Below are 19,693 nucleotides of genomic sequence, written 5' to 3'. Positions count from 1 at the left end.
TACCCAGAAATAGGGATAAATTGGGAAGAGCTAAAATAAGGAGGTTTTGTTGAAAGAACGTTTAAAATTCAGATCCTTAGATATCCTACCCATTCTCCCTTTCATACAGACAGCCACTAACATATATCTACCATACCCCAATCCTGACAAGAGACTGGAAGACTTTCTCTGGCAAGGGTAAAACCGAACTGAACTGCACATACTGGTTGCTGAGAAACCCTTCAGAAAGCAGCCTTCATCCCTATTCAGTCCTTGGAATTCCTGACAGATTAGTAGAGAAGGAGAAAAGATCTAAAGATATGGGCATTGGCATTTCTCCACTAAATAGCACAATCAAATCACCTTTGTGTCAACCTCACAATTGAAAAGTCTCACTCATGTGCTTGGAGCATCTAATCAACATGGTAGCCACTCAATCTTAAGTACTAACAAATAAATATTACTAGACATCTGAAGCAAGACTCTATTATGAAAAATGGGGACCAAAACAGACAGAACAAAAGCACTCATGGAGTTTCTAATAAGCCTTGAATTGGCACATAAAAATAGGCTAAATAGGATGCTATTAAAAGGAAATATCAGGGGATAAGACTGAACTCTTAGAAATCAAAAATATGATAGCAGAAATGGAAAAGAAAGAGAAAGCCTGGAAGACAAAGTTTCTCAGAAATTAGAGGGAAAAAACCCCCAAAGAAATGGAAAACAGGAAAAAAATATTTTAAAAATTAGAGACTCAGTCTGGGGAGTGTAACATTTGTTCCAGAAGGGAGCAGATGTAGCTCAAATGGTTGAGTGCCTGCTTCCTGTATATGAGTTCCTGTTTTCAATTCCCAGCACCTCCTTAAAAAAAAAAAAAAGAATTCCAGAAATAGAGAAAAGAAAAATAAAAGGAAGGGGGAAGAAATTACCGAAGAAATCTTATAGAAAAATGGCAGACAATTCACAAAAAGATAAAAAGACCCTTAAACATATGAAAAGATGTTTGTTTACCATTGCATCAGGTTTTTTATTCCAATGACATTAGTATATCTTTAGGTATTCATGCTAATCACTGCACAAGATTTTCTGCCTTCCTGTTTCTATTCAATTGGAAAAGTCTGTATACTTGTTTGTTACCCCTTTTTGAGGAAAAACATCCGCACAGGCCATTTAGGCAAGCAAACTCTTAATGTATTCACTTCTTTGTCTTGGACACTGAGTTTATAAACAAAAAATGTATCAGGTATTCCGTCCCACCTACTGTGATCTCCAATCTCAACCAAATAAGTCATTGGAAAGAGGACATTTATACTGCATATTTAAAATCTGAATAAATATCGAAATAAGCTACATTAAGAGTTAATGTTGAGTGATGGTACAAAGTGAGATCCAAACATTTTCTGGACAGCACAGAACGCTCTCAGGCTGAATCTTGTGGTCTAGACAGTCTCAAGAGTCTTTGAACCCAACTGTAGGAAGAGATTGTGGGCTGTCATTGATAGTGGTGATGGGGGACTGTCTACAATTTGTCCAGAAAGATATTCAGGGTTGGAGCACCTTTATCTGGTTGGGGTAGGGGTGGGTTTATCAAAGGCAGCATCTGTCCATGGCCACACATGAACTGGAGGAAGGCATGGCAGCCTTTGTGGATGAAAATAAAACCAAAGAACTCACAGACAGGCAGGCAGGTCTTTACCACTAATGTGGGAATGTCAGCCTCTGAGAACTCTGCAAATATGGGGCTAGGCTTCCTGTTCAGGGTACAATAAATGACCCTAATATTTGTTACAGATAATACATTCCAGGCAAAAGTGAAAGGACAAGGACCAGATATTTGATAGATAAACTAGGTGAATAGTTACCTTGAACAATTCTGGCAACCTCAGCAAAGAGAATTTCCTTTCAGAGATGCTGGGGGCTGCTGAATCTGTGACCAAGCCAGGCAAGAAGGCTAGGGTAGGAAGATCTCTTTTCCCCCCCGTTGGGCCAGAGGGGACTTGCATGGAAGTTTTCTCTAGGAAAGTGAGGAGTTGAGGAGAGCAGGTTGTTCAAGCTGCTCTTCGCGCCGTTCTTACCTGTGAGATTGTCCCAGGACCTCAAAGTGCCCCAAGGATGGGTGAAAAGTTGAATCTCAATCAGCTGTTGGAATTTGGGGTCTATTTGTGGGCTCTTTGGAGGAATCCTGAGGAGATGGACATACCATATCGTTCCTTAAAATGGGTGTATTAGGTTGAATAGTGTCCTCCTGCAAAATTCATGTCCACCCAGAACCTTGGGATGTGAACTTATTTGGAAATAGTGTCTTATTTAAGATGGGGTCATTCTGGATTAAGATGGGCCCTAAACCCAATATGACTGGTGTCCTTATAAGAAGAGGGAACTGGGAAGCGGATGTAGCTCAAGTGATTGGGTTTCTGCCTGTCATATGGGAGGACCTGGGTTTGATTCCTACGGCCTCCTGGTAAAAAAAAAAGTGTGGCCATGCAGTGAGTCGAGTGCCTGTGTGGTGAGCCAGTGCCCACAAAAGAGTCACACAGCAAGATGATGACGCAACAAAAGAGAGAGGAAGAGGAGAGTCAAGGTGAGGTGCAACAGAAACCAGGACAGACGTGGTGCAAATGACAGGGAACCTCTCTCCATGTCAGAGGTCCTCAGGATCGAATCCCGGTGAATCCTAGAGGAGAAAAACGAGAAGAGAATACAAAAAGAGAAATAGATTCAGAAGATGTCACAGTGAATGGCCACAGACAGCAAAAACAGCAGGGCAGGGGGAGGGGGAGGGAAAAAAATAAAGTGAAAAAAAAAAAGAAGAGGGAACTTTGGACGCTGGCACACAGACACAGAGTGAAGATGGCCATGTGAAGATGGAGGCAGAGATTGGAGTCATGCACAAGCCAGGGAATGTCTGGGGTTACCAGAAGCTGAAAGAGACAAGGAAAGATCCTTCCTGAGAAGACTTGGAGAGAGCATGGCCCTGCCAACACCTTCGGTTTGGAATTTTAGCCTCCAGAATTGAGAGAATAAATTTATGTTGTTTTAAGCCACCCAGTTTATGCTACTTAGTTACAGAAGTTCTAGGAAACCAATGCAATGGGTGATGAACTCTCTAGGTCTTGTGCTTCCTCCCACCTCCAGTTTTTTAGGTCCTCCCTCCCTTACAGGAAGTCCTGTTAGGGGGAGGGTGTCCCATCAGGATGGTTTGAGTCTTTATTTTTTTACAGAGAATACTATGTAATGGATGGTTTGAGTCTGAGCAGGTCAGGGACTTGCTCTACCTAAGAAAGCATTTAATATTAACAACAGCAACTGCACTTAGTGAGGATGCATTGGGCCCACTTTCCTGAGGAAATGCCATGGACTCTCTTTTAGCCCATCTAATATTGCATGGCAGCATCCTAATTGTCACGTATGTGAGCATTTGGGTTGTTTTTAATTTTCTGCTGTGTAAGCAGTGCTGCAATAAACACTGCTGTAAGCCTAATCCCATTATTTTTTCTAACAGAGTTCATGCAGGCAAACAGAACCTGTGCCAGATATTTTAACAGAGAGAACTGAAAGTAAGGAATTGGTTAAATAGGTATTTGAGAAATTGACAAAGGGAAAAGAGGTGTTACAGTAACACTGAGATGGTCACTATTGGAAGGAGTTTCCATCCCTAGGGCTGGAGAAACAAAAGGTGGGAGGTATTAGAACCTAGAAGCCTGGACAAGGGCCCCACATAGTTGGGATCCAGACCTCGGAACACTTCTCAGCGGCTGCTGGTACATCAGAGCTCAGAGGAGATGCTCTGTGGAGCTGGCACCCTGACCTGTAAGGAGGGGGTACTAGACAGCTGGTGCTGATCTCTGTCCAAAGGAACAGATGAGGCCGGTTTTGGGGTGCAAGAATAAAAATCTATAGACTGGAACTCAAGGCCTTGCTAAGGTGTCACTGGCAGGAATAGGAAGTAAACAGGAAGGAGCAAATCCTTTCTCCTTCCTCGAGCCTTGCTGTCTCCCTCTATTGCCCCCTATTGGCAGAGCCTAATAAGGAACCAATAGGAAAATGAGAAATAGGGTTTGCAGAGTCCCAGCCCCAACATCACAGGGCAGAGTAGAGGAGGGTGGGTTTGGAGCTGAAATGCAATTAATTTAATGGCCAACACATTATTCTTTTAATATAAGAAGGATAGAATTGTGTATCAGTTAGCTTTTTCTGTGTAAAAATCATTCAAAAAACTAGTGTTTTCAGCATTAAAAATTCATTATTTCTCATAAATCTGTGGTTTGGTTGGGCAGTGTTTCCAGTCTGGGTTGGCTTGGCTGGGGCTGGATGGTCTAGGATGGTGCTTGGCTTGTTGTCAGCTGGGAATGACTGGGTCACATTCCTCTCAGCAGCAGGCTAACCTTGGTTTGTCCAGATGGTAGAAGTTATAGGGCTCCCAAGAGCGGGGGCAGGGGTGAAGTGGGGTGAAGGAGTAAGTCCCAACATACAAGACCAGATACTAGGGGTGGGGAAATAGACTTCATCTCTTGATAGGAAGAAATATGTGTTGGACATATTTTTAATTTATTATAGACAGATAAAAACTTACTGTTTGCTGATCTAGAACATGAATAGGGTTAGAAGCATATGCACCACTGTTCTAACCTTGACACCAAGCTTCCTATTGCATATTGGGCAGAGTGCTCATCGGCTAGGAATTAAAAAATGAAACCCCAGTGTATAGAAGGTCTCTCTTTCTCACTATCTCCAGCAAAGATTTCAGCATTTGATCTGTTTTCCCACTTCCTACGTCTGAACCTATCACTGAGACTCTGATTAACTGTATATTGGCTGTGGTGCTTTCTCCTGAAGCCAGGGAGATGGGGCCAGCTTCACCTGAACCCCATGAGCTAATAGTGAGGAGGGATAGTTCACCCAAAGGAAAATCAAGGGACTGTAACTAAAAGAGAGCAGAATGAATGCAGGGCATGCAAGAAAAGTAGGTGGCCACTACACATTGCTAGCAACAGAACTCCTGTGCTATATTAAATGTTTTGATGCTGCCAAATTCCTTTCAAAGAGTTTACACCATTTTACATCCCTACAAGCAATGTATGGGAAGGTATTTTCTTGATCCTACAAGATACTGGAATTATCATTAAAAATAGGTTTTTGCGGGCGGCGAACTTGGCCCAGTGGTTAGGGCATCCGTCTACCACATGGGAGGTCCGCGGTTCAAACCCCAGGCCTCCTTGACCCGTGTGGAGCTGGCCCATGCACAGTGGCTGATGCGCACAAGGAGTGCCGTGCCACGCAGGGGTGTCCCCCGCGTAGAGGAGCCCCACTCTCAAGGAGTGCGCCCTGTAAGGAGAGACGCCCAGCATGAAAGAAAGTGCAGTCTGCCCAGGAATGGTGCCGCACACACCGAGAGCTGACACAACAAGATGATGCAACAAAAAGAAGCATAGATTCCCGTGCCGCTGACAACAACAGAAGCGGACAAAGAAGATGCAGCAAATATACACAGAGAACAGACAACTGGGTTGGGGGAGGGTGGGAGGAAGGGGAGAGAAATAAATAAATAAATAAATCTTAAAAAAAATAGGTTTTTGCCAATTTGAAAGGTGAAGAATGAAATTTTTATTTTTAATGTATTTTTTATTCCTGATGAGGTTTGGTCCTGTGGTCTACCATGACTAGACTGTGACATCTGATGTGCTCAGAGGTGCACAGGTGAACAGATCTTCCACGCTTCATTATCAGCACCCCATGGACTCCATTCCCAGAAGAACCTCATGTGGTGAGACCCATTTGGGGCCCTGGGAAGGATCTTAAGCCTTTAATAGCCAGCAGAAAACCTCAGGACTCTGCCTGCACTAGAAGCGGGCCCAAAGAGGGATTGAGGTTTGCCAGGGCCATATGGTATATTGGGTATTGGTATCAAAGGAAGAGGCCACTGACCCATGTATGTCAAGAGACGTGGAGCCTGCTGAGGGCAGCTCTGAAAATCCTCAGGTGTGAGCCTCTTTGGCTTGGCCTATGTTGGTGGTGAGAACCCAGAGGCTGCAACCTTCTGTTATTTGTGCCCTTTCAGCATCCAGAGAACCATAGCGTCATGGATTGGGCTGATTCCTACAGCCTTCTGCTCCATCCCCTACATGGATGAAAGAGAGGCCCAGAGACTCTCCCAAGATCACACAGGGAGTACGTGGCTCAGTCAAGCCTAGAAGCTGAGTATATCTGGCTCTTCTCTTTCTCACCCTCAGTGTCAAAAGCCTTTCAAGAGACTGAGCATTTTGACAATGGACCTTCTCTAAAGAGAAAATAATCCATAGACACCTTCTCCCTAAGGTCTGAAGGAAGGTCTGCCTGCTCCACTCCTTGGCCTCAAATTAGCAAACTGCATTTGAAAAAAGTTGTTTGCTTATGAACTTAGGTTGAAACAGTGATAGTGGTGGATTTCCAGACTAGATATGGTTGGGCTTTATAGGTCAGAATAAAGATTGGGGATTTTTTTCCAGGTGCAACATTGAAGGATTTTTTTTTTTTTTAAAAAAGATTTATTTATTTATTTAATTTCCCCCCCTCCCTTGGTTGTCTGTTCTTGGTGTCTATTTGCTGCGTCTTGTTTCTTTGTCCGCTTCTGTTGTCATCAGCGGCACGGCAAGTGTGGGCGGCTCCATTCCTGGACAGGCTGCTCTTTCTTTTCACGCTGGGCGGCTTTCCTCACGGGCGCACTCCTTGCGCGTGGGGCTCCCCCATGCGGGGGACACCCTTGCGTGGCACGGCACTCCTTGCGCGCATCGGCACTGCACATGGGCCAGCTCCACACGGGTCAAGGAGGCCCGGGGTTTGAACCGCGGACCTCCCATATGGTAGACGGACGCCCTAACCACTGGGCCAAGTCCGTTTCCCACATTGAAGGATTTTAAGTTGGGTTATATTAAGGACTGACAAATATTTTAAAAAACATTTCTCTGTCTGTTACATGACTTTTCCCTGCTGCTCCCTAACACACGAAGGGAACCAAGGGAGATGTATCAGCTCAGGAGCATTGGATGGTGACCTAGCAATATGAGATAAGGCAGGCTGTTCCAGGGCAGGCCGTGCCTGTGGGGAGCTGAGGGCACATGCAAGTGATAAGCGTGTGACCCAATTGATTAGAGAGAGCCAGAATCCAGAGCTCTTCCCCATTTGTTTCTCACCAGGTCTGCAACTACTCCTTGGGCTTCCTGAGTCATGAAGATTATTCTGGTAACTTTGGCTGTGCTGGTGTTCTCATCCCATGTCATTCCAGGTAAACTAGACCTCTTCAGGGGAGGAGTGGGGTATGGAAATTGGACCCTAGGACCCCTCGGGATGGGTGATGACCATGGGAAGCACCACTCATCTGGGGAAGAGGGACAAGCCCTCTCAACAGTGAGCACCTTGAAATTTTGGCGTGCAAAAAATGTAGTTTTATTTTCTAAGCCCACATGGAAGAGGACCTGGCACCCAGAGAGCCACCTTCACCAGGGGCAGGTGCTGGATCTTTGGCACCAGGTATAATCTCCAGACTTTTCCCTTAGCCACAGCAGCCTTCCTCTCTTTGGTCAGCTCCAGGGGGCATGGGCAGGAGGCCTGTGTATGAGGAAGACTGGGAGATGGAAGGAAAGCAGGAAAGAGGGGAGACAATAGCGGCCCTTTCCCAAACCGGTCTGCAAAATCACTTGGATTTTGCACTATTTACAACTGCCTTGAGGGAGACAGAGTCTCGTAATTAATTTTTGGCCACCTGTGTCAGTCCCTGGGCTAGGGACATAGAAAGGTTTTTTTTTTAAAAAAAGATTTATTTATTTATCCTTCCCTCCCCGACCCTTGGTGTTTTTGTGCTCAGCATCTGCTTTCTGTGTCCATTTGCTGTATGTTCTTCCATGTCTGCTTGTCTTTTTTTTGGGTAGCACTGGGAACCAATCCTGGGACCTTTTAGAATGGGAGAGAGGTGCTCAATCTCCCTGGTCTCCTGAGGGTGCTCAGCTCCCTGGTCTGCAGTGTCTCTTATTGCCTCTCCTCTGTGTCTCTTTTTGTTGCATCATCTTGCCGTGCCAGCTCTCTGCGTGGGCCAGCACTCTGTGTGGGCTCGCTTGCCTTCACCAGGAGACCCCAGGAATTGAACCCTGGACCTTCCATATGGTAGATGGGAGCCCAATCGCTTGAGCCACATCCACTTCCCCATAGAAAGGTTTTAATTAGAGAAGGGCCCTTGAAAAACTTGGCCAGCCCAAGGTACTATCTCCACCACCACCTCTTTCTCCTCTGATGGAAGCTCCCACCCCTCCTCCCCCAGACCTCTCTCTAACCATTCTGCAGAATCAGGCTGTGAATGAAATGCTTGGAATCAGCCATATCCCTAGTTTCTTTTGTCTTAGTTGGAAATGGTATATTATGACTACAATATGGATGTTAGGGACACTAATAGCTACTGGTTGGTTAATGTTTCTAGGCTTTTTCAGGGAATACATAAAAAACATCCACATTATTCTATCTATGCACATATTTAAAAATAAAATACCTATGACTTCATACTGGTACTTCCAATTCAAATCCAGAAATCAGGGTTTCTCTTTGACCTCTTCTATATCACATCCATATTTTTTATTTCCCAGGGGGTTATAGAATTAGAATATCCTATAATTAGTCATTTTACTTAATCCACATAACATACACAATAGTCTCAGAATAATAATATGAATACTGTCTCCATAACATTATCACTAATACTAGTAATTTCTAGTATTTCTGCATATATTCTCACTGTTCTCCCTTTTAAAAAAATACTGTACTCTATGTCATCAGAACATAAAGCCATTACATAATTACTCTCTTCTCTTGAACCCTATTTAATCTTAGTTCTACAAGTAATTTTACATTTAATTTTTATTACTGGCCCTATGTCAGTACATTTCTAACTTGCATGGTTGTCTAAAGCATTTCCTTGTAGACTCCTTAGGGAGGGCTCATGGAAACAGTATTCCCTGAGTTTCAGTAATTTGTTAACAGTCTCTTTTATTCTTGGGTACATGGAAGTCAATTTTGTTGTGTATCACATTGCTTACTTTTATTTCCTTAAGAATCTTAAATATGTTACACTCTTTTTTCTGGTATAAACATTGTTGCCAAAGTCTAATCATAGTCTAATTTTATTTCCTTATGTCATTTACTTCTTTTTTTGTGCGTGTAAATGCCCAAAGAATTTTTTCCTTTTCTTTAATGTCCAGCAATTTCATTAGAATATATCTTGTTTTGGGTCAATATTCTCAGGCATGCCACATACTCTATCAGTGTGTGTTTTCAAATCCTTTTCTAGTTCAGTAATATTAATTGAACAAAGTTTTCTAGTGTTTGTTGTGTTCTCTTGTTTTAGTTTTCTGCTTTAGTTCCTACCAGTAGTGTACAGGAATTCCTTTTCCTATGAACAACATTTGTAATTTTCTATTGATCATTCTCTTCCTCTCTCTTTTATTAATATATCCCCTATTTCGTCTTGCATTTCTCTTTTTTATTTTCTGTTGTTTTAATTTGCTCTTGAGTTCCTTGTAGTTTAGTCTTTACTTATGACATGATTTTTAATTTCTCTTTCCTACCTCCTTTCATTTGTCTGAATTTAATGCTAGTGATTTTTATAAATCATTTAATTTAATCCCCACAACAACTCTCTGAGGTAAGTGTTATCTCTTCTTTTTTATTTATTTATTTATTTATAAATAAAAAAAAATAGATTTATTTATTTACTTCTGCGCATGGGCCAGCTCACCACACGGGTCAAGGAGGCCCAGGGTTTGAACCACAGACCTCCCATGTGGTAGGCAGACACCCTGTCCATGGGGCCAAGTCTGCTTCCCTTTCTTTTTTTTTTAAAAGAGGAAATTGACACGCTGAGAAGAGAAGTAGGCTGTTTAGGTCTTCCAGTTGGCTTGTGGTGCAGGCAGGCTTCAAGTCCAGGCCTACGAGTTCCACCAGTCCATGCTTTTAACCGTGATGCCCGCTGCAGTTATGTGAGGGATCATCAGTGAGGGGCTGGGAGTGGAGTAGGATGTTCAGGAAGGTTGAGACGATACCACCATCCTAAAGAAAGAGGTGGTTCCTCTTCTATGGGCCCCTTTCTCTGCCTGGCTCTCTGTTAGTCTTTTAAAAAAATCTAGGACCTAGTTCCCCCAGGACTGACACTGACTGTCTTCTTTTTTTCTTTGTAGCAAGCAGCGCAGAAAGATGCTGGAAGCATCATGGCATCTGCCGTGATAAATGTATCAAGGATGAAAAGCTTTATATTTTGTGCGGGAGTGGGCAACTATGCTGTGTGAAGCCCAAGTTCCTGCCATCTATGTTACAGACATGATTTTAGCACTTTGATGTCTCAGGTCACAAAAAATGAAGCTAACCCTGCCCTGAGTCTGACCCCAGTGGATTCCTGAGCTTTATTAAAATACTTGTGGCTGTCCTTTGTGCTTGCCTCTTATTCTACCAAATCAAACTCCAGCAGAAGGGGTGTAGATAAGGAAGTGTGCGCAGAGAGGAAATGGTCCTGTTTACTTTATCTCATCTACTCTTTTCAACCAATCTGAAGGGTGGGTTTTGTTATCACTTTCATTTTATGGGTGGAGAAATTGAGGCTTTGACTAGTGAAGTGATTTATCTGATGCCATCTGAATAACTAACTCGAGGAGGTGCAGAGAGTAAATACTGGTCTGCCTGACTCAAAGGAGAGGTAGAAAATACAGGCTTGCAAATAGCTCCTTGCCTCCTGGCCCATTCTAATAGAGTGGAAATGGTTAGTGTATTTATTTGAATTGTAGAAATGAAATGCTGGGGAGGGGATGTTTCAGTGGGGTTCTGTTTTTTGTATTGTTATAGGAGCTGAAGCCTTAAGCAGGAAACTGCTTCACCCCAGGCCTAATTCTTACCTCATTGTTTCTCTCTATATATCCATTATTTTCATTTTTTATATTTAGTTTAAATTTTTATCAAAGCCATACATCCACATAGTTAAGAATCAAATTTGGCAAAGAGACTGTAACAAAAGACAAGAGTAATCTCCCTCCCTTGTTTCATTTCTTGCTGCCACTTTTCTCTGTTTTGGTTATTTCAATAATTAATATGCATTTATTGCTTCTTCTTAACTTTTCAGTTTTACACATTATCCCTTAACTACTGTTGTGGAAGATAAGGATTTAACTGTCTTCCCTCTCCTTTGAATATGTTCAGAATCATTAGGCATCTTTTCAACTGTATCATCTTGAAGACCTCTCTCCCTGGGCAAGGGGCCAGGTAACTCTGCCCTGATGACTTCGGCTTCCCTGAATCTCCATTCACATCCTGGGGATTCTCTTTGATTTTTCTCTTTAGATGAATGCCCTGTTTTCTGAAATATGGTTGTTTTGGCAGCACCCTTCCTGGCAGCTTCTTGAAAACACTTGGTTAGTAGTTTGGTTGGTTATATGATTTCATATTGGAAATGATTTTGCCTCAGTGTTTCAAAAATATTACACCATTGTATTTCTGTTTCCAGTGCTGGTGTGGAGAAATCTGAAGCCATTCTTATCTTGTCTCTTTGTATGTGTCAGGTTAATCTTCCCTGAAAGCTTTTGAGATTTTTCTCTTTGTCTCTAGGGTTCCGAAATGTCATGTTTTTTGTTTGGTTTTTTTTTAAAGATTTATTTATTTATTTATTTATTTATTTCTCTCCCCCCTCCCACCCCAGGTGTCTATTCTCTGTGTCTATTTGCTGCATCTTCTTCTTTGTCCGCTTCTGTTGTTGTCAGCGGCACGGGAATCTGTGTTTCTTTTTGTGGCATCATCTTGTTGTGTCAGCTCTCTGTGTGTGTGGCACCATTCTTGGTCAGGCTGCACTTTCTTTCGCGCTGGGCGGCTCTCCTTACGGGACGCACTCCTTGTGCGTGGGGCTCCCCTACACGGGGACACCCCTGTGTGGCACGGCACTCCTTGTGCGCATCAGCGCTGCGCATGGGCCAGCTCCACACGGGTCAAGGAGGCCCGGGGTTTGAACCCCGGACCTCCCATGTGGTAGACGGACGCCCTAACCACTGGGCCAAGTCCGCTGCCTGAAATGTCATGTTGATGTGCTTCAGTTTCACGTGGGATTATTTTAATCAGTTTTGGACAGCATTCAATATGCCCTGTCAATCTGGACACTTACATACTTCAAATCTAGGACACTTTAACTTGACTTACTTATTTGATGGTTTTCTGCCCTTTGTTTTCCCCTGTTCTCTATTTCAGGAATTCTTATTTTTCAAATGTTGGACTCTCTGACTGATTCTTGAATTTTTTATTTTTGGTACAGTTCTAACTTTTTATTGTTTTATTCTAATTTCTAGAAATTTTATCAATTTCATCTTCATATTTTTAATTTCCAAGGCTCTTTTCTAATTTCTGAGTTTAAGACTAGTGATTTTTATACATTTAATTTAATCCTGTTCTTGTTTCATGTACAGTAACTCTTTACTTATTTTGAAGATTTGGATGATATTACCTCCTGCAAATCCGTTTCTTCTTAGTTACTTATTTCCCTTTGCTCTTTTTGCTTTCTTTTATGTTAAAAGTTTTCCTCATCTGCTTAGTGGTCCTTGGCTGTATGCATATATATTGGAGTGGGTTACCACTGCCTGTATTATTTCATCTGACAACACAGAGTGCCTGTGTCTTTAGGTTTTTCCTCTTTGACTCATCAGAACCCAAGGAAGAATCCTCCACAATCTTATTCAGAGTATGTAGAGTCTTCAAAGCTGAGATGGGAAAGAAGACTGAATCTTAACATTAAATAATAAAACTTCACTTAATTCCCCTATGTTCAATAAGATACCCTTGCCCTCAACTGGTCTCATGCCCTCTGTCCTCCCTCCCAGAGGCTCTTTTTTATTAGCCTTCTCAGACAGTAAATCTCCAGTTTTCTGCTGGGGTAGGAGAGGGAGAGCCAATGTTACATGGGAGTAGAAATCTGGGGTGTACAGATTTTCAACTAATCCTTGCATTTAAGGCCTGATTTACCCTTGTCTCAGCAATAGCTCATCATCATCAAGCCTGTGCCTTTTGGGAATTTGGTGATACAGATCCATTCATTTCTCAGCTGCTGGCTTTGGATTTTTCTGAGATCTCTGGAGAAACACTTATTCTTCTGTTATTCAGTTTGCAGAATGTATTGCTATTGTTTATTTGACTGCTTCCTTTGGTCCTTGTCACTTAATGCATCAAATAAAATCCATTTACTATTGTTTCAGGAATGAACTAGTATGGATACAAGCTACCATATTTAATCTCTCTGTTGTCACCCTTACTGCAAAATGCTACTCATACCTAGCATTCTCTTTCCTTTTTACAGTTCTGCACTTCTGACACTTCACAGGTCCATCAGGTATGCATTTTTAAATGACTTATATTCCCTCAGAAAGAGGCTACTGTCAGGCATTGCCTAGCCTCACATCCCTCTGCTACCCTCAGCTGAAGGCTTAGCCCTACCCCAAGTCCTGAGTCCATTGTTAGCCAGAAAAATAAAAGTTCTCACCAGCTTTAGCCCCAGAGACTGGGATCCAGCACCAAGACTCCTCAAGACCCACTTGCTCATCCGGCTCTGGATTTGTGCCTCAGGTATTCACTGTGAGTCTGAGTCTGTGGTTTATTATCAGCTATTGAGTCCTCTCTGCCTTCCCGTCCATACGCTCTCCCTGCCCAGTACCCACCCCTTTCCCATCCCCAGGAGAGTCGTGCCCCTAATTGCTATCCAGGTGTGCAGGAAGTTTAACCTTGTTTTTCTATAACAAAATCAGAATCTTTTATGAACTTTCATTTGTCCAGGCCATGGAGACTTGATATTCATAAAATCAGGGTCTCCTACCTCTGGGAATTGTGTCTAAACTCCTCAAGGTTTAAAATTTGCCATGTTAATGTGTATGAGAGAACAACTGAAACATGAACCCTGAAACATTCTATTAGGCCCACCTGAGCTTTGATTTTGGCCCTGTATGAGACCTCTTTTTTTTTTTTTTTTTTTTTTTTTTTAATAAACTATAGCTCTCTGCCAAATCTAGCCCCCCTTGCCTAACTCCTGTGACTCCTGGTCATGAGAAAAGTACATCTGCCCCTGTGTTATGTTGAGTGGCGGTTTCAGGCCTCTCATAGACACACATCATGCAGCCATTACCCTGCTCTCCTGTTCTGGTTCCATGGTGGAATGGGGGAACCTAGGCTCTGAAGGGTCTCACTTACATCCACTGGTGTGCATGACCACTCCTGAAGTCAGGAAGCTGGGACTAGCCTCCCCTGAACCCCATGAGCTAAGAGCGAGGAAGGGATAGTTCCCTAAAGGAAATCAAAGGATTGCCACTAGAAAAGGGCAGAATGAATGCTGGGCTGGCAAGAAAGCAGGTGGCCACCATACATGTGTAGAAACAGAATTTCTGGACTGCTGGGTATGTATATGTTAAGGCTTTTGATGAAGCCAAATTCCTTTCAAAAATTTGTACCATTTTACATCTTTGTAAGCAAAGTTTGGGAATGGTATTTTCTTGATTCTACAAAATACTGTGATAATCATTAAAAATAGGTTCTTTCCAGTTAGATAGGTGAAGAATGCTATCTCAGTTTATTTTATTTTATTTTAATTTTTGATTCCTGATGAGGTTTGGTCCTGTGGCACACCATGGCTAGACGGTGACATCTGATGTGTGCTCATAGATGCACATGTGAAACAGGCCTTACTTCATTATCAGTATCCCATGGATGCTATTCCCCAAACACCCTGGTGTGGTAAGATGCATTCCAGGGTTCTGGGAGGATATTAAAACTTTAATACCCAGAAAAAAAATCTCAGTGCTCTGACTATCCTGGAAGCAGGCCCAATGAGGGATTGCTGTTTGCCAGGGCCATATAGCATACTGGATATTGGTATCAAGGGAAGAGGCCAATGACCCATGTATGTCAAGAGACTTAGGACCTGCTGAGGGTAGCCCTGAGAATCCTCAGGTGTAAACATGATTGGTTGGTCTGTGTTGGTGGTGAGAACCCAAAAGCTGCAGCCTTCCATTATTTGTGCCCTTTCAGCATCTGGAGAATCATAGTATGCAAGGATTGGGCTGATTCCTACAGCCTTTGTGCTCTAATACTGATGAAAGTGAGGCACAGAGAGGAGCAGAGGAGCAGTGACTCTCCCAAGATCACACAGAAAGTGTGTGGCTCAGCCAAACCTAGAAGCTGAGTATGTTTGGCTCTGTTCTCTCTCACCCTCAGTGCCAAAAGCCTTCAAGGGACTGAGCATTTTGACAGTGGAGACTTCTGTAGATAGAAAATAACCCCATGGACACATTATCCTTAAAGTCTGAAGGAAGGTCTGCTCTGCTCCACTCCTTGGCCCTCAAAGTGGAAAACTGCATTTGAAAAAAGGAGTTTGCTTATTAACTTAAATTGAAACCATGATAGTGGTGGATTTCTAGATCAGATAAGGTAGGGCTTTGTAGGTCAGAGTAAAGATTTTGGATTTTTCTGTTTGATGTGGAATCGTGGAAGGTTTTAAGTTGGTTATAACAAGGGCTGATGTATATATATTTATTTAAAATTTCCCTTCACATCTCCAACCAATAGATTTTTGACAAGCGTGCCAAGTCCATTCAATAGGGGAAGAAGAGAAAGAACAGACTCTTCAATAAATGGTTCGGGGAACACTGGATATACACATGCGAAATCATGAAACTGTACCCCTACCTTACACCATATACAAAAATTAACTCAAAATGGGTCAATGATCTAAATATAAAAGCTAAAACCATAAAACTCTTAGAAGAAAACATAGGGGAAAATCCTGAAGAAGATGGATTCTTAGCTATAACATCAAAGCATGAACAAAAAAAGAAAAAAATACATAAATTGGACTTCATCATAATTAAGAACTCTTGTGCATCAAAGGACATTAACAAGAAAGGGAAATGACAATTTACAGCAAGGGAGAACGATTTGGAAACTATAAATCTGATAAGGGTTTTTTTTTAAAAGATTTATTTTTTCATTTATTTCTCTCCCCTTCCCCCCCCCCGCCCCGTTGTGTTGTCTACTTTCTGTGTCCATTCGTTGTGTGTTCTTCTGTGACTGCTTCTATCCTTATCATCGGCACCGGAAATCTGTGTTTCTTTTTGTTGCGTCACCTTGCTGCGTCAGCTTTTTGTGGGTGCGGCGCCATTCTTGGTCAGGCTGTACTTTCTTTCGCGATGGGTGGCTCTCCTTATGGGGTGCACTCCTTGCATATGGGGCTCCCCCAAGCGGGGGACACTCCTGCGTGCACAGCACTCCTTGTGCGCATCAGCACTGCACATGGGCCAGCATCACACGGGTCAATGAGGCCCAGGGTTTGAACAGTGGACCTTCCATGTGGTAGGCAGACGCCCTATCCATTTGGCCAAGTCCGCTTCCCATGATAAGGGTTTGATACCCAAAATATATAATGAACACCTACAACTTAAGAACAAAAAGACAAAAATCAAATTTAAAAAATAGGCAAAAGTCTTGAATGGACATTTCTCCAAGGAAGATACAAAAATATGACCATACGCACATAAAAAAAAAAAGATGCTTGACATCATTAGTCATTAGGGAAATGCAAATAAAAACCACAGTTTATATCACTTCATAACCACTAGGATGGCTATTACTAAAAGAATGGAAAATGACAAGTAGTAAGGAGGATGTGGAGAAATTGGAACTCTCATGTATTGCTGGAGGGAACGTAAAATGGAGCAGCTGCTATGAAAAAACAAGTTGGTGGTTTCTCAAAATTTAAACATAGAATTAACATATGATCCACCAATTGAACTCCTAGATAGCAGTGACTCAGACACCAGTACATCATGTTCTTAGAAGCGTTATTCACAGTAGTCTTAAAATTGTTCCCTTAGAAATGGTTAAAATGGCAAATATTACATTATATATCTGTAATCACAATAAAAACAGAAGAGTTGACCTAGAGCTCTGGATTTGGCTCCAGAGACTATACTCTTAACTTTTTGCTATATTGATTAGAACTACTAATTAATTAAAAAAACCTTTTATCTATTGTATGACTTCTCCCTGCTGGTCCCTAAAATGCAAAGATGGACAAAGGAGACATGTTAGCTCAGGAGCGTGACGCTCCACACTGTGGGCTCGGGGGTGCTGGATGGTGCTTGATGAGTGTGAGGGGAGGCAGGCTCTTCCAGAGCACGCTGTACCTGTGGGCAGCTGGGGGAACAAGTAAGTGGTTAAGTGTGTGCCCCAGTTGATTAGAGGGAGCCAAAGTGTCCAGAGCTCTATCCTATTTGTCACCTCGCCAGCCCGAGACTACTCCTTGGATTTCCTGAAGTGATGAAGCTTTATTTGCTAACTTTGGCTGCTTTGGTGTTCTTACCTCAGGTCATTGCAGGTAAACCAAAGCTCTTCAGCAAAGGGGTAGGGTGTGAAGAGTGGATCTGGCTCAGGGCATGGGAACCTGGCTACCAAGTGAAACACCACTCACCTGGGAAAAGGGGAGAGCCCCAATTCCTGGGTTAGGATCTGCCACACCATTTACTAGTTCAGTGACCTCCCCAGCAAAAAACTTGACTTCTCTGAGTTTCGATTTACTTTTTTCTCAATTTGAAATAGCTTATTAGGTTGTAGGGTCTACATTGGACAAGTTGAAATTTTGGTGTGCAACAAATGAAGCTTTTTTCTTTTCTGTAACTCATCTGAAATTTCCCAGGAACTTCCATTCTGCTGATAGGAAAATTAGGGGTTGAAAAGGGCACAGAGCTGTATGCACAGCAGTTAATTATATTTGTTTTTTCTGGTTTGAATCAGTCAGATTAATTCTTTCTGCTTTGGGTAAATGTTTGGTCTTATAGCATTTCTCCTTTCACCACATTTTTCCTTCCCATGATGGCAGCTAGATTTGGATGAAAGCTCATATGTCATTACTTAATTGTCCAGGCTCATTTGAACATTTCCTGCCTAAAACTGGAATCAGCCATATCTCTAAGAAGCCCTAGTTTCTTTAATCTAAGCAAGAAATGATGTATTAAGACTATAGTATGTAGGCTAGGAATACTAATTTCTGCTGTTTGATCCATGTTTCTAGGCATTTTCAGTGACCAGAGGTATAATAAAATGAAATCTACCCACTTACTTATCTGCATACATACTAATGCTTCTAATTCAGATCCAGAACTCAGGGTTTCTGTTTCACTTCTTCTATATCACATTAATATGTTTTGCTTCTACACTGAGAATTCTGGTTCTCAAGTTCACAAGGGATTACAATTACTCATTTGGTTTTTTCCATGTTTCATATTCAATAGACTCAGTATAACACTAATATTATCCTCATAACATGATTACTAAAAATAGTTAAAATTTCTGCATATGTTCTCATAATTCCACCCCCATTTTTATAGTGTACAGTATCTATTTTTTTATCTTTTATTTATTTCTCTCCCCTCACCCCCCCTCCGCCAGTTGTCTGCTCTCTGTGTCCATTCGTTGTGTGTTCTCCTGTGACCACTTCCATCCTTATCAGCGGCACTGGGAATCTGTGTTTCTTTTTGTTGCGTCATCTTGTTGGGTCAGCTCTCCATGTGTGCGGTGCCATTCTTGGGCAGGTTGCACTTTCTTTCGTGCTGGGTGGCTCTCCTTACGTGGCACACTCCTTGCGCGTGGGGTTCCCCTACGTGGGGGACACCCCTGCGTGGCACGGCACTCCTTGCGTCCATCAGCACTGCACATGGGCCAGCTCTACAGGGGTCAAGGAGGCCTGGGGTTTGAACTGTGGACCTCCCATGTGGTAGGTGGATGCCCTATCCATTGGGCCAAGTCCGTTTCCCAGTGTACAGTATTTATATTGTCAAATCACACAACCATTACATACTACACTTTCTTTCTTTTTAACCTCACTTATCTTGGTTTTCCTATATTTAATGTTTATTACTAGTTCCATGTCATTGCATGTCTGAAGTTTTTCCCTCATAGATTCCTTAGGAAGGGTTCATAGGTACCACAGTTGCTGAGTTTTAGTATGTTGATAACAATATGTTTTTGCCCTTTGTATTTGGAAGTCAGTTTTGCTGTATATAATATTGTTTACTTTTTTCCTTTGAGTATGTTGAATATGTTACACTGTTTTTTTCTGTCATAAAGCATTGTTGTCAAAAATCTTAGCCTAATTTTCTTTCTCTTATGTCATCTGTTATTTTTTAAAATTTTTTATCTACAAGGCCAAAGCATTTTTTTTTCTTTTTAATGTCCAGTAATTTTACTAGACTGTGTCTTGTTTTGGGTCAATATTTTCAGGCATGCCACATACTTTATCAGTATGTGTTTTCAAATCCTTCTGTATTTCAGGAATATTAAGCTTTGTGCAGTGGCAGTATTATAGCCAATGAGGTTTATCTGAGGCACAATTATTGCTAATTGAAAACTTTTCTCAATACCTCAGGAATATTAATTGAACAAAGTTTGTTTTTATTATGTTCTTTTATTTTAGTTTTCTGCTTTAGTGGCTCCTATGGATGTCCTTTTCCTATTATCAATATTTGTAACTTTCTAATGATTTATTTTCATTCCTTCCTTTCTGATTAAAGAAGTCCTTTTATTACTCTTTTTCAATCCTTTTTTCTTATGCTGTTGTCTGTTGAATATTTGTTTGTGCTTTCTAGTGTCCTCTTTACTTAGAAGTGATTATAAAAATTGTTTAGCTCTTTCC

General features: G+C 42.0%; 1 long non-coding RNA gene and 1 pseudogene across 1 annotated transcript; both read left to right on the top strand.

Annotated features, from left to right (window-relative positions):
• The first annotated feature begins 7,085 nt into the window (after positions 1 to 7,085).
• LOC101422747 (uncharacterized) lies at positions 7,086 to 10,420 on the top strand. The gene is made up of 2 exons (XR_009183310.1): positions 7,086 to 7,240; positions 10,176 to 10,420. It is a non-coding gene; the product is annotated as an uncharacterized lncRNA (long non-coding RNA).
• An 8,920-nt stretch (positions 10,421 to 19,340) lies between these two features.
• LOC111765492 (U4 spliceosomal RNA) lies at positions 19,341 to 19,490 on the top strand (annotated as a pseudogene).
• Positions 19,491 to 19,693: the final 203 nt, after the last annotated feature.

The sequence above is a fragment of the Dasypus novemcinctus genome, chromosome 24 (assembly GCF_030445035.2).
Source record: "Dasypus novemcinctus isolate mDasNov1 chromosome 24, mDasNov1.1.hap2, whole genome shotgun sequence".
Lineage (NCBI taxonomy): Eukaryota > Metazoa > Chordata > Mammalia > Cingulata > Dasypodidae > Dasypus > Dasypus novemcinctus.
This window is presented reverse-complemented; position numbering and strand designations above follow the sequence as displayed.